The sequence below is a fragment of the Rhea americana genome, unplaced genomic scaffold (genome assembly GCF_003343005.1).
Source record: "Rhea americana isolate MKP2758 unplaced genomic scaffold, rheAme1 scaffold_63, whole genome shotgun sequence".
Lineage (NCBI taxonomy): Eukaryota > Metazoa > Chordata > Aves > Rheiformes > Rheidae > Rhea > Rhea americana.
The window spans coordinates 3,671,828-3,684,353 of record NW_028186790.1 but is presented as its reverse complement, the minus strand read 5'-3'; positions in this window follow the sequence as shown (position 1 = coordinate 3,684,353).

Here is a 12,526-nt window from a genome sequence, read left to right as displayed (position 1 = left end):
GGGAGGTTGGACTAAATGATCTCCAGAGGTCCTTTCCAACATTACCCATTCTGTGATTCCATGATTTTTATATGGCCCATCAATTTTGGAGGTAGAATTATCTTGCCATTGCTCTGATTAAGTTACTACATTATTCCAGAAAAGTTTATTTCTAAAAGAGCGATTCTGATTCTGATTATTAGTTCTGACTATTTCTAGAAACTTCTAGAACATGTTGACCGGAAAAATTCATTTTCTATGTAGCTGTATTTGTGTGTAGGACATAGGGAGAGACTTTTTTTTTCTTATGACTAATTATCATACTTTTTTTCCCTACTAATAATGGTTTCCATTTACAACTTTATGGATTTTCATCACAACCAAACCACATGTTCTTGATGAGAGGAGACACTCTTTCAGGAGCATTTTGATTTAACTGTAAAGCTATTTCACATTATTGAATGTGTAAAACCTTTCAGTAACTCTGATTTTCAAAGATTTCTAAAAGGCTGAAGGACACTTTGCAGACCTCTTCCTGAGAGCCAAAGTGGGAATAACAGAGMTGATCTTTTATCTTCTTCTTGGCATTCTATTGTAGGTATCATTAAGCATGACAGCTTTAAAAAGTCTTCTGTTTCAGAATCCCCATTTACAGAACTCACTAAAAAGCCCTGTCTCTCCGGCGAGAACACAAAGCAGTTTAAAATGCAACCTGCTTTAACATAATTGTCATGTTCCTGTTCTCTACCTCTGCTCTTAAGAAAACAACAATTTTTATAAGTTTATTTTCCTTTTTAAATGCACCTTTCAGATAAAATGTAGCAGCCAGCAATTTCTTTCACCCTTCATAAAACTACAGTGAAAACAAGTTCCCTCTCACTTAGCCTTATTAAGGAAGACACAGAAGGGACACCTGTCCCCTCAGGTGAGCCAGACAGGGCTCTGTCAAAGGTGACAGAATGAAAAATTTGGATTTTATGACAATAGACAACTCCTTGTCTTCTTCCCATTGTTTATGGCTCTAAAGTTCAATATATCCCACTTCACAAAAATGAGTAGATGTTCTCAGACTGTGCAGTCAAATACGCCACCCTCCAGTCTTCTTCCTCAAAGAACACATAACAACTTGTGTCACAAAGGCACCAACCTCATGCTCCAGGAAGGAAGGCGGCGGGAAGGCATATCCAGATTTTGGATGTTTTGTGAGTAAGACACACTAGCTTTAGTTGCAAAGTTACCTTTAAAACAGATAAAAGTTGCTTCCCCCTTCGTAAAATATTACTGGTAAACTAGTAAGAGCAAAAATATCTATACCACGAGCCATAACAACAGCATTAAGAGCAGTAGGAGTGTTATTCATACTATTAAATTAAATCCACAGCTCCTCAAAGTCCTTTAGGCACCCAATAGAAATGCATCAAAGCCAACAATATGCCAAATTCTCTGATATTATTACCGCATGCAAACATTTAGAACTATTAACCTGGACCTTCTTCAGAATCCTACACTCTTTTCTAGCCTCATGCAAAGAAATTAAGAGAGTGGCATAAATATTTGAGGATTTTCAGAAATGAATAATAAGTGTGAGTTCTGTGGATTTTAAGCCTTGATAATTCACTGAAGTTATACTTTCAAGCTCCATTTCTCTCCAAAGCCTAGAATCAGATCTTGAAAATAGGTTTCACCTAAACATATCATTTGTAGCCAAGTTTTTAAGAAAAGCATCAAAAATGCATGACTGTCAATAACATTTTAAGAGTTGACACTATTCTAGAAATCAACATTGCTGTGTTGATATCCTTGGAGTTATACTGGTTTGTACTAGCTGAGATTCTGATCTATAATTTTTACTGCAAATAATTTACAGTCTAATTAAGAACTTACTGCTTTGTCAGCACTAAGTAATGCAGCAGGTAGGGAACCAGAGTTTTAGAGAGGGTATCTCTCCTGAGTCTGTGTAGCAGCCAGTATTACAGGCTAAACTGTTCTAGCAGCTACCTGGACAACAGCTTTTACAGCTGCAAATGTCATATAAATTAGGTCATTTTTTAATCCATCGAGGCTTTTTCTCTCAAATCCATGCAATTATAGTCTAATTCAGCAGTTTAGGAACCCAGCACCAAGCCATGAAGCACTTGTGTGTGACATTATGTCCAATCATAGCCTGGGGCAAGCAGGCACTACCTCTTCCTTTCTGCTGCATGAATTGGAAATTTTTAAGTTGATATTATACACTCACTTTTAGTGGCCAGTAAAGAGCTTCTCATTCTCAATTGTAAAACTTGGTTCTCTGATCCTAGAGAYGAAGTAGACAAGTATATCAGACCATATCAGGCTCAGCAGTCCTGATAAAAGTTCCAATCACCACTAGATAGAAGCAAAGAAATGAATTAATCCAACCAAATATTAGACATCCAAGTGAATTAATCAGTGGAAAGGAATAAGAATGTTTAAAGTTAATAGTCAAATAGATGTTCAGATGAATCACTATAAAGGGTTCAGACTTGGAGTGCACTCCATGTACAAACGACCAGACACCAGTGCACTCCTGAAAATATTGATASAATATGAACCGTTTGACGTGCTTCTTGTAAGTGGTAAACCTTATTCTTCTTTAAATATACTGTAGATTCTGAATTGTTGACAAAGACTGCAAAATTAGCCATAGACATTGGCACACATATTCTACTGAAGCAAGTGAAGTGCTAGGAAGTGCAGTGTGCAAGTAGCTGGAGAACAGGGACAGTGGCAGTACTAACGACAGTGGTTGAGGTGACCAGCCTAGGTTCTTATGAAARATGTCGTACTTCTCAGACCATAAATTGGGGGGGGGAGGGGGAAGGAAAAATGATTCAGGTAGACCAGGGAACTGATGTGGCTTTGTTGGGTAAAGCCCTGGTACTACTGTAAAACAATATTTTTTCTGGAAAGTAACGTTAATTAAAATCACCACATAAAAGAAACTAAAAAATAGGAAGACCACTCCACGAATAGTGTGAAAAAGGAAACTGTGATTATCTGAGCAAACTTTGGAAGAGATGCCATTGATGTCTTTGAACAGTGTGGAYTGGAGGAAGCCTAAGTAACTCACAGAAAATGTTAATAACACCTTGGAGAAATAACCATTAAAAACATGAGGAATCTGCAAAACTTGTATAAAACTTGCAGGACAAAAAGAGAGAAAGGAAAATCTTAGGAGAGAAAAAATATTTTTTATTAGAAGAAAAGACATAACTGGATGACCCAAATTATTCAGAAGATCTACTGGTTAGGACAGTCTGAAGGTAAGTCAGTGGATAAGAACAACCGAAATTGAAAAGTAGATCAAAATGACCGARTTTAGTCGGGGGGTTAAATCTTATACTTTGTGTGAGCTGAGGAAGAATTAAAGCAGAAGCAGCTGGGATAGTATGTGATATTAAACATAAAATTCTACCTTAAAATATTATCATAAAATGTTTTAAAATGACAAAAGTTCATTCTAGAGTTGAAATAGAGGGATGAAAAAATATGCTAATCCACCTGTGAACAGGAATCATAAGGAATGAAGGCACAGTATATTTCTTTATTGAAATAAAGCTTAAAATGGGAAAGTACAGTTAATCAAATGGTGATGCAAATCACAGATTTTATTATAAAATATTTTTTGAAAATAAATGACTAGAAAATATGAGGAAGAGTTGGAATTTGCACTTCATTAAAACGTTTAACAAACTTGCACCCTTGACTCCTCTACAAGAAATGCAAGTGTAACTATCTCTGCACAGCAAATGTCTACAAAAAAAGACAGGACAGGACAGGACAAGAGAGAAAATACTCTACATGAAATAGTTCACTAGGAAAAGTGTGCAAGGTGACATTATAAAGGTTTAAAAGTATTTAAAATGCTGATGAAGAAATGAAGATACATCAAAGCAATTCTGGTCTAGACAAATAGCAATTCCTGAGTGAGGAAGAGCTCATTGCAAAAGGTATAGCTAAATCAGTGAATGCACCATCACAGGTGCCATCACAGGTACACAAAATTTTGTGGCAATAGCACATTGCACAAAGACAGATGMAGGGTACCTAGGCAGAAGAGCCAAACTAAATTGAGCACTTTCCAAGGTGCTGAGCATGAATTCAGGGTGAACAGGCTTTATAATCAATGCAATACAGAACGACAGGCTGAAAATGAACTAGAATGTCCTAGAACAGATTTTTCCCATGACAGATGACTCTTTAAGAGACAGAAAATGGACTGACTGTATCTTGGATGGAGTTTTAACACTRAAATACCAATGAAATGCTACTGAGAGTAAGACACTGTAAAGACAACAATGTAAGATTTATAGTTAGAAATAAATTGGAAAAAAAGACTTATAGAGACCTGAGAAAAGAAATTAAGAATAGATTTAGCCATTAACTAGAGTGCTAAGACTCCTTCATAAGAAATGGGGAGAATTCTGGAGTTCAGTCAGCTGGCCACACTCTGGATGTCCACTTCGAAATAAGCTCAGGTTTACTGAATGTAATGACCAGGCCTCACATGAAGTTTCCCTCCACATACACATTTACTCTTGCATGAAGTGTCCCAGGGGATCTGACCCACCTCAATAGCACTGGACCCATAGGAGACACCATAGTGCCAGCCAGGTCTTTTTTTTTTTTGGCCTTGAATTAAGTATAGGTATCTTAAACTGGAAGAGAGTTGCACACAGAAAGTTTAATTATGGATCTGCAGAAGCAATCTACTCATAAAAGAGAACTGGTAGAAAAGTGTCAGTCTAGAATGCATGATATGTGCCCAGAACCTAGAGACTATTAATTGTATGTAAATGAATGTATCAGCTTGACCAGAGGTGAACATAAAATACAGAACTGGCAGTCTTAAGTAGTAGGAGGTTTGCAAGAATTACAGGGTCCAAACAGAAGAGAAACCATACAATCAGAAGTGAAACAAAGTTGTAGAGAATGATACAGGACTATTACTAGACTTTTGAAAATCATTAATGTTCATAAAATACATTGAAGAATATCAAATATAGGGCTTATATAAAAGAAGGGGGGAAAGTGCTGTACTGTGGACTTCACTGTTTTATAATTCATTTAATTAAAAATGAAATAAAAAATGCCAAATGGGATCTGTCAGGAACTGAAGAAACCATGAGGCATGAAAAATATAAGCATAAATCTAATTATTTGCTACGCGCAAGAATCTCATGATAAGTTATCACTGCAGTTATGTGAGCACTGAATATAGTCAGAATGAATACAGACATGTCAGAAAGCAACCTTGATGGGAACACTTGCAATATTGAGGAAGGTGATAAAATTCTGAATTCACTTATGACAGTCTAAGTTAGAGATACATTAGCAGTTATGTTCCCATTGAGATATCACATAATGGGAAGAAATAACAATAATATATAGTTTTACGCGGGATGATCCAAATGCTTTTGACTTCAGTAGAACTAAGCAGTGAGCTTGTACTTTACTTTGGAATCAATGGCTTCGCAGATATTTCAAAAGAGATAAATCTCACTTTCTAGATAAAAAAGCTATAGAATTCACTGTTCATGATGGCTTATGACTTCACACTGAAATAGAGTGCATGTTTTAGATCATCCAACATGATTTATTGGCCTCCAACAAGGCTCACCCCGAGACTTATGAAATGCTGTACTCCTTTTGGAGTCATGCATACAAGGGATTCACAATGATCAGCTTCCACAGAAATTGGAACATGCTTTMCAGGAGATACCCAACAGCCAGGGCAGAATTAGAAGGCCTCAGACATGGAGAAGGTGGAACTTTAGCTTCAGACTCCAGATTTCCTGTCTTCTGAATAATTTTTTTTTTGTAACCACAAAATGGAAATCACCTCTGACTGTAGTTTTTGAGCTGGGCTTGGTGTTATCAAAGTGTTAGTCATTCAGGTGAAGTCCTTCAAGAAATGTAGTTTTTGGTACCTTTCCTGGGATTCTGGTTCAGACAAGACAACTGTGGCAGTGAATTTGCCAAATAACACTGTTTTGGGAGTCCATGGAAGTTTTATTCCAGAATGTTTAAAGTTCCAAAAACTTAATAAGGGATGTAAGTTACTAAGATTTTTCTTACTAGTAAGATAGTGCACCTGATTTTCTTACTAGTAAGATAGTGCACCTGATTTTAGCACCTAGTTCCTTAAGACCTCAGCCACATTATATCTCCCATGGTGGACTATTGTTAGGTACAAAATATTTAACTGTGGTAATGCCAGAAGATAAAAGATCATGGAAAACAGGGAAGCCATCTTCAGTAGAGATTCAGGATGACAAATGACATGCTAGGTATAACTCACATGCATTGTGGCAGTATTCTGATTCAAAATGTTTGCTTTTCACTGACTTTGATTTTCTATTCATTTGTTGAATAAAAAGAACTTTTCAGCCAGCATTGAGTGTCAATAAGTTGGAACTTATGAGCCACAGGGATTTAGGTATTCAGGGAGCTCAGGTATTCGGGGAGTTAGGAGCTTTAAAAACATTAATGATTCTTCAATGTTGGACTTAGGAAGCTAGAGAAACAAAGAGATTTACAAGGAGTGTAAAAAGCCTTGGTAAGAGGTTTGGTTTCCTCAGTGGCAGAGTTATGAGTGATCAYCCACAGGCAACACAGTAGCCATAATATTTCTGTAACTTTTGGTTTTTTTCTTTTTGCTTTTCCACTTTYCTGGTTTGTTCTGCCGTCAGCAACACTGCTGTCCAGCAATCTCGCAGAGGAAAGGAGCCTGGGAGACTTTGGCTTTGCTCAGTTTACTAGTTCCAACAGATCATCATCATGTAGAGTGAGCTTCTGCAGTTGGCTTTACTGAGCAGTGCAATTCCCCAAGGCAAACTTTTTAGGTCAGATCCCTAACGGTACCCAGTTGGCCCATTGCTCAACTTGGCAGTGCCTAACAGAAGTTAGGTTTACTAGCCTCCGGATATAATTTTCAGCCCTAAGAACAGAAACCAGGCTTCTATGGGGGAACTTACTTACCCATAGAGGGATTTTCAGAAGTTAGACTGGTGAATGACCAGCTGCCTCAGACAACCAGAAGTGAAATGCTACAAGCAGGAGTTTAGTGAGGAGTTCAGCTAGAGCATGTAGCACATCTTCTTGAGGTCTTCAGCTCTAACAGTATTTGACACTGATAGAGCTGAAAATGTGCTTGGTGGCTCTCTGAAGCCAACTATCCTTTCACTTGTTGTGATGTCCAAGATCTGATCCTGCTTGGGAGGTAGACATCTTCTAGCACTGTTCAACCATCAAGTTTGTAATAGTAGTAGAAAAATCTTCTAATAGTCCTTAAAGACCACACTTGGCTATAATAAGCTTGCTAGCCCTTGCCAAAATGTAATGAAAAGTGTACTCCAAAACTTGAATATATTATGACCAGAATATAAATATATATTATTACCAGAATATATTATGAGCAAAGAAATGACCTAGAACTTACTTTAGGGTATTTTACTGAAAGCAGTGAGAATTTTGTTTAATTTCTAGTGACAGGATATATATTTACTCAAAACTAATCTACCTTACCCAGAGAGATAAAACCAGATTGACATAAATTGTCTTAATTTATGAGATAAATTCAGATGGTAATTCATGTGAGATGAGAATTTATACAAATATTATCTGTTTATTAGTTCCAGAGCCTTTTTCAGTATCTGAGCCTAAAAGTAGGTTGCTTTTTTGTTTACCCATAACATAAAGAAACCTCTTGAGATTATTTCAGTTGATTCTGTTTACAGCAGAACCAGTTTGTTCTAGATTAACAAGTAATTTAATCAGTGTCCCCAAGCTTTTAGTGACTTAAAGATTTCAAAATCAATATTTAATAAAGATAATGCTTAGTATGCCCCACACAGAGTGGGTCTGTTCTGCCTTTTGCAATAACAGCATGCTGCTCTCCTCCATCTCCAGTAGTTACACTCAGAAATGAACTCATTTAACAATGAAGCATTATGAATTACTTTCAGCTGTTTTTGCAAAACTAATTCAAGTTTGAGAAGAGACATTTTCTCCCCTGAAGTGTAACCTTCTCCCTCTCCTGCCTTTTCTACTCGCAGAGAAGGAAACAGCTATTTCTCTGTGAAGAAGAAATACGTGCTTTAGGGAGTGAGGAGCCACAGACATAACACACAGAGGGGGAGCATGTACCAGTTGTGCTGTTCAGACAATCAGAGGAGTAACATTTTGTTTCCCCTGTGCCAGCTAACCTGGATTTTTTTTTGGTCCTAAAATCAAATGCTAGAGAGAGTCCCTGCTGTGCATACATCCGGCAGAATTAAGTGGAAGGAGAGGACAGAAGTGTTCAAAGTCTTGACTGTAGGAGTATTCAAGCCGTGTTCTTAGAACTAATTATTTTCTTTTCTTGTAGCAAATAGTCGTGAATACAGGCAAGAAAGCCCTTGCCTCTGAAACTTGCTATGAAAAGCTCTACTTTCGGGAGGATAATGGGTTGGGGGAAGAAAGGCAAAAGTCAGACTATTTGGAGATGAATTTAAAAAAAATAACTAGAAATCAAAATAGTCTTGTTTAATACCAAATTATTTTTAATTGTATTTGAAATAATTTAGATTTAAATCAGTAGTTTTATGAAGACAAAATTGAGATCCTCCCTTTAAAGCATCACAGATTATAAACCTAGAAGACGTTACCTACAATTACATAGTCATTGGTCTCACTCACATCAAATGTCATAGCATTTTTTTGAATTCATTCCTGTTTTAACAGGACACAGTTCAAACTACATAATATTTTGTTTCTTCAGAAGCTAAAATTTCCATAAAAAGTAATTTCTTAGGAAAAATTCTTCCCAGACCTGTTTTGGCACACAATGTATGAATGGATTTTAAACTGGAGAAAAAAAGATTTCTCTCTAGCCATAGTCTTCAGCTTAATTTATACGCAACAATATTCTCCACAAGGACTAGTAAYTCTTCACTAATGCCCTCGTGTCCATACTGTGCTAAACCAGGCCAGGCATTTTATTGCTTTTTAGGAATTATAATCATATATTCTGTTTCTTTCTGGAATAGGTTCTTTAAATATTTGCTTCTGCTATGTGGTGAATAAAAGTATATAGGCATTATCATCTATAAAATTCTGAATATCTCTCTAGGTATTTGCAATCTACTATCTCACTGCACTGAATTTTATAAAGGGAAGCAAAATTTCTATGATGTCTTCAAGATCAAGTATCTGTTGTCAAGGGGTGTTTTAATTTGACTAGTCTTCTGAATATTGTCTCTTCAGTAACTGGTACTAAATGTCTGGTGATTCCATCACCTTGTTCATAGAAATGATGATGGATATATGTAAATTCCTCATTTATTTCATCGGCAGGCAATTTTCCTAGGGCTTTTGCAAAATAGAAAATCCTTGCGCTAGTTCGTTATCAATTCAAGGTTGTTTTTCTTCTTTTTGTTCCTCCTTTGTTTTTTCTCTCCCTCTCCTGCCCTTGTGACCTAGTATATTTGTACACACTGCACTGAAGTAAATTTTCTTTGTTATCCTTTTTCCCACAGTTTTCAGTAATCTTCTCCTTCATACCTTGTTTCAGACAAATTCATTTAAGATAGGGCTGGAAGAGGAAGTGCTTTCTTTCTAACAAGCTGGACAGAGCTGTGGACTCCTTCTCTTCTACCGATAGGCAGTGGTGATGAATGTGTATCACCTTTAGCAGGGATATAACATGATAAGTAAATTACAGACTCACTAAGCCATGGAGGAGGCATGAGAGTTGTCTTTCTTATATTTAGTGCAGAAGAGAAGCATATGAATTCTCCCTTTCATCCTTATTTTAACGTCTGCTTTCATACATCACCACTACTATTGGCAAAAGCTTCTTTTCTACTTTTCCAGTTAATGGAAACAGCTGTCTTCACAGATTTAGGGTATAAAATTAGAAGGGATTGTCTRATCTACACTTCCATATGATACAGGCCATTGTAAGGATGGTGGTTTAGTGCTTGTTTGAAGTAGRGCATATGTCTCAGGAACACAGCCACTGCTGATTATAAAATTTCTAGTGATGGAAAATCTAGACTACCCCTGATGATGTGTTCTTCCCATGTAAACCATTCTGTTTGTTAAATACATAGACTTCATTTCTAGTCTGAATTTCTGCTTGGTCCTCCAGCCCCTGGAACCTGGTATATCTTTGTGCCTCTCCATTCTGTACTGAATGCCCCACCTGACCCATGGCTCCTTGTCTCCGGGGGGGACAGTCGGGACCACGTATATTAAACACGTGCACTCTCTCCACAGYTGATAGAAGGAATTGAGAATTTCCAAAGGCAGAAACTGAAAACCTAGGTACTAAGCTATTCACAGGGCTAACCAAAGGGAATCAGCCACAAGGAGTTTCAAGCCACCTTTCTGTACGTTATCTTYCAACTTATAGCATCGTTCAGAATGTGCTAAATACAAAGTTCTTTCCTACAGAAAAGCATTTGAATCTTCTGTTTTTACATCTCTGTCACCTAGGCACATTGCACATCAACGGGAATGCACATAAGTAGGTGGTACACTTCTCCTATGGAAGTTGCTCTATTTTATAGAAATAAATACAAAAGCTAAAGGACAACAAGTTTATGGTTCTATTACTTATAGCATTGTGAGACCAGAGGTCAAAACTATCCCTATCTTAGCTGAACTACCAGTAGCACAATTGTTTTGCTGAATCAAATAATAAATCATATTTTTATTTTCCATATTAAAAAATAAATGGGGAAGGCAGAAAGTGTCATCACAACATTGATCCATGACTTGGAAACTTGGCTGCTCTGAAATTTACCTTTAAATCTAAGTAATTATTCTATATGTAGTACATGTTCCTTCCAAGGGGTCAGCGAGTAATCCAGCTTCACTGCCTTGCAAGCCATTTTATCTAGGCAGTAACCTTCAAAATAGAGAAAGGTTASTAAGAAAAGGTTAGTACTTTCTTACAGTGAGAAGAACATTGATTTTTTTCTTTTTTCTTTTTTAATTCARGCCATTCTCTGAAGCCAGATGTAGGCCCTTAACAAGCACTTCTGCCAGGAAAAATCTTTGCAAGACCATCTTAAAAGCAGAGGGTGCAGGGGAAGAGAAGCTTCATTGCAATGCTGCTGTACCAGTCTAGCAAAAATTGTAGATTTGTTTCCAAGGAAGRCTATATATTTCATAGAGACACTGAGTAAAGCCAAGAACTTGATGATATCACTCATGGATGAAAAAAAAATGTTGGGATTCAGAGATGTGAGGCTGATAAGAACTGAAGTCAGAGATAAGACCATCTCAGGGGTGATATAGTCTCTATTACTGATACTTTGTCAACCTCRGAAAGATTGTAAGGGCCCCAGAGAACTGTAGTCTCTTGGATTTTATTTTTTTTTCTGAAATTGAATGATGATATTTTTTAAAAAATGCAATTCACTGTACAAATTGTGCCAGTCTTGATTAGCAGCTCTTTTTCCATGTGGGAAAGCTAGTAACAATTAGCTAGCAATATTTCATAGGTAACTCATGAAGTGAAGATACCTGCTGGAAAGGAAAGTGTATGAAAAATTCATGTAGACAACCTAACAGAGAACGAATAAGTTACCATAACAGAAGATTTTTTATTCTATCTCAGGTAAATAAATTGAATACAGTGACAAAGCAGTTTACTTATGTGTAGACCTGTAGGATACTAGAAAGAAAATCTTACAAAATATTTTTTCSTCTTCTGACTGTTGCGCCATGCATCTGCAGCAGGATACCTTCTTCTTGAAGGGTGAATGTACTGAAGTTCTCACATTTATCTTCCCATCCATCTTCTTAGCTCATCGGTAGAAATTCCTTGTTTTCAGCATTTAGGTCTTCCTACTGAATTTAGCCTATCCTTTTTATTTTATTTTTTTTCTTTTCAGACTGTCATCCTTAGTAGGTTTCTAAATAAATTTTCAAATTTTAAAGTTGCAACCTTTAGAAGACAAAGCAGTCATAAAAGAAAAAGGAGAGAATAGGAGCTTAAAATTCTTACYGTCTGTATCTAAGAGAATTTGACTTCCTCCTCATTCCCGTACTCTATCTCTGCCTTTCCTGACAAGCACATAAAAAACATATATTCTTGTCATTAATGGTGATCTTTTCAAATCTGCTGTCCCCTGCTCTGAGGCTCCAAGATAGAGCTGTTCCAAAGCCAGGGAGCCTGGAAGCTTCCGTTCCCAGCAGTCCGGGTCATTTGTTAGGAATCCTGGCCATGCATAATGGACCACTGAAAATTTGCCTCACATTCAGCTTCATGACAGTCACTGCGACATCATTCAAGATACAAGAATGCTAGTTTTTACATCTAGTAATTCATCTGGGCATTAAAGAATACTAAGATTCCATTTGAATTATCTGAGAATTCTTGTTTTTTTACTTATAACTTCGAAATCAAATAGGAAATTGACCACGGCTTGGTTTGTTTTGGGTTTTTTTTTCACATAACTCTTACTTTTCTTTTGTTCTTCTCTCTTCACTAATTAGGAGCAATCTAGAAGAGGCACAGAGATGGGGTTAGGAA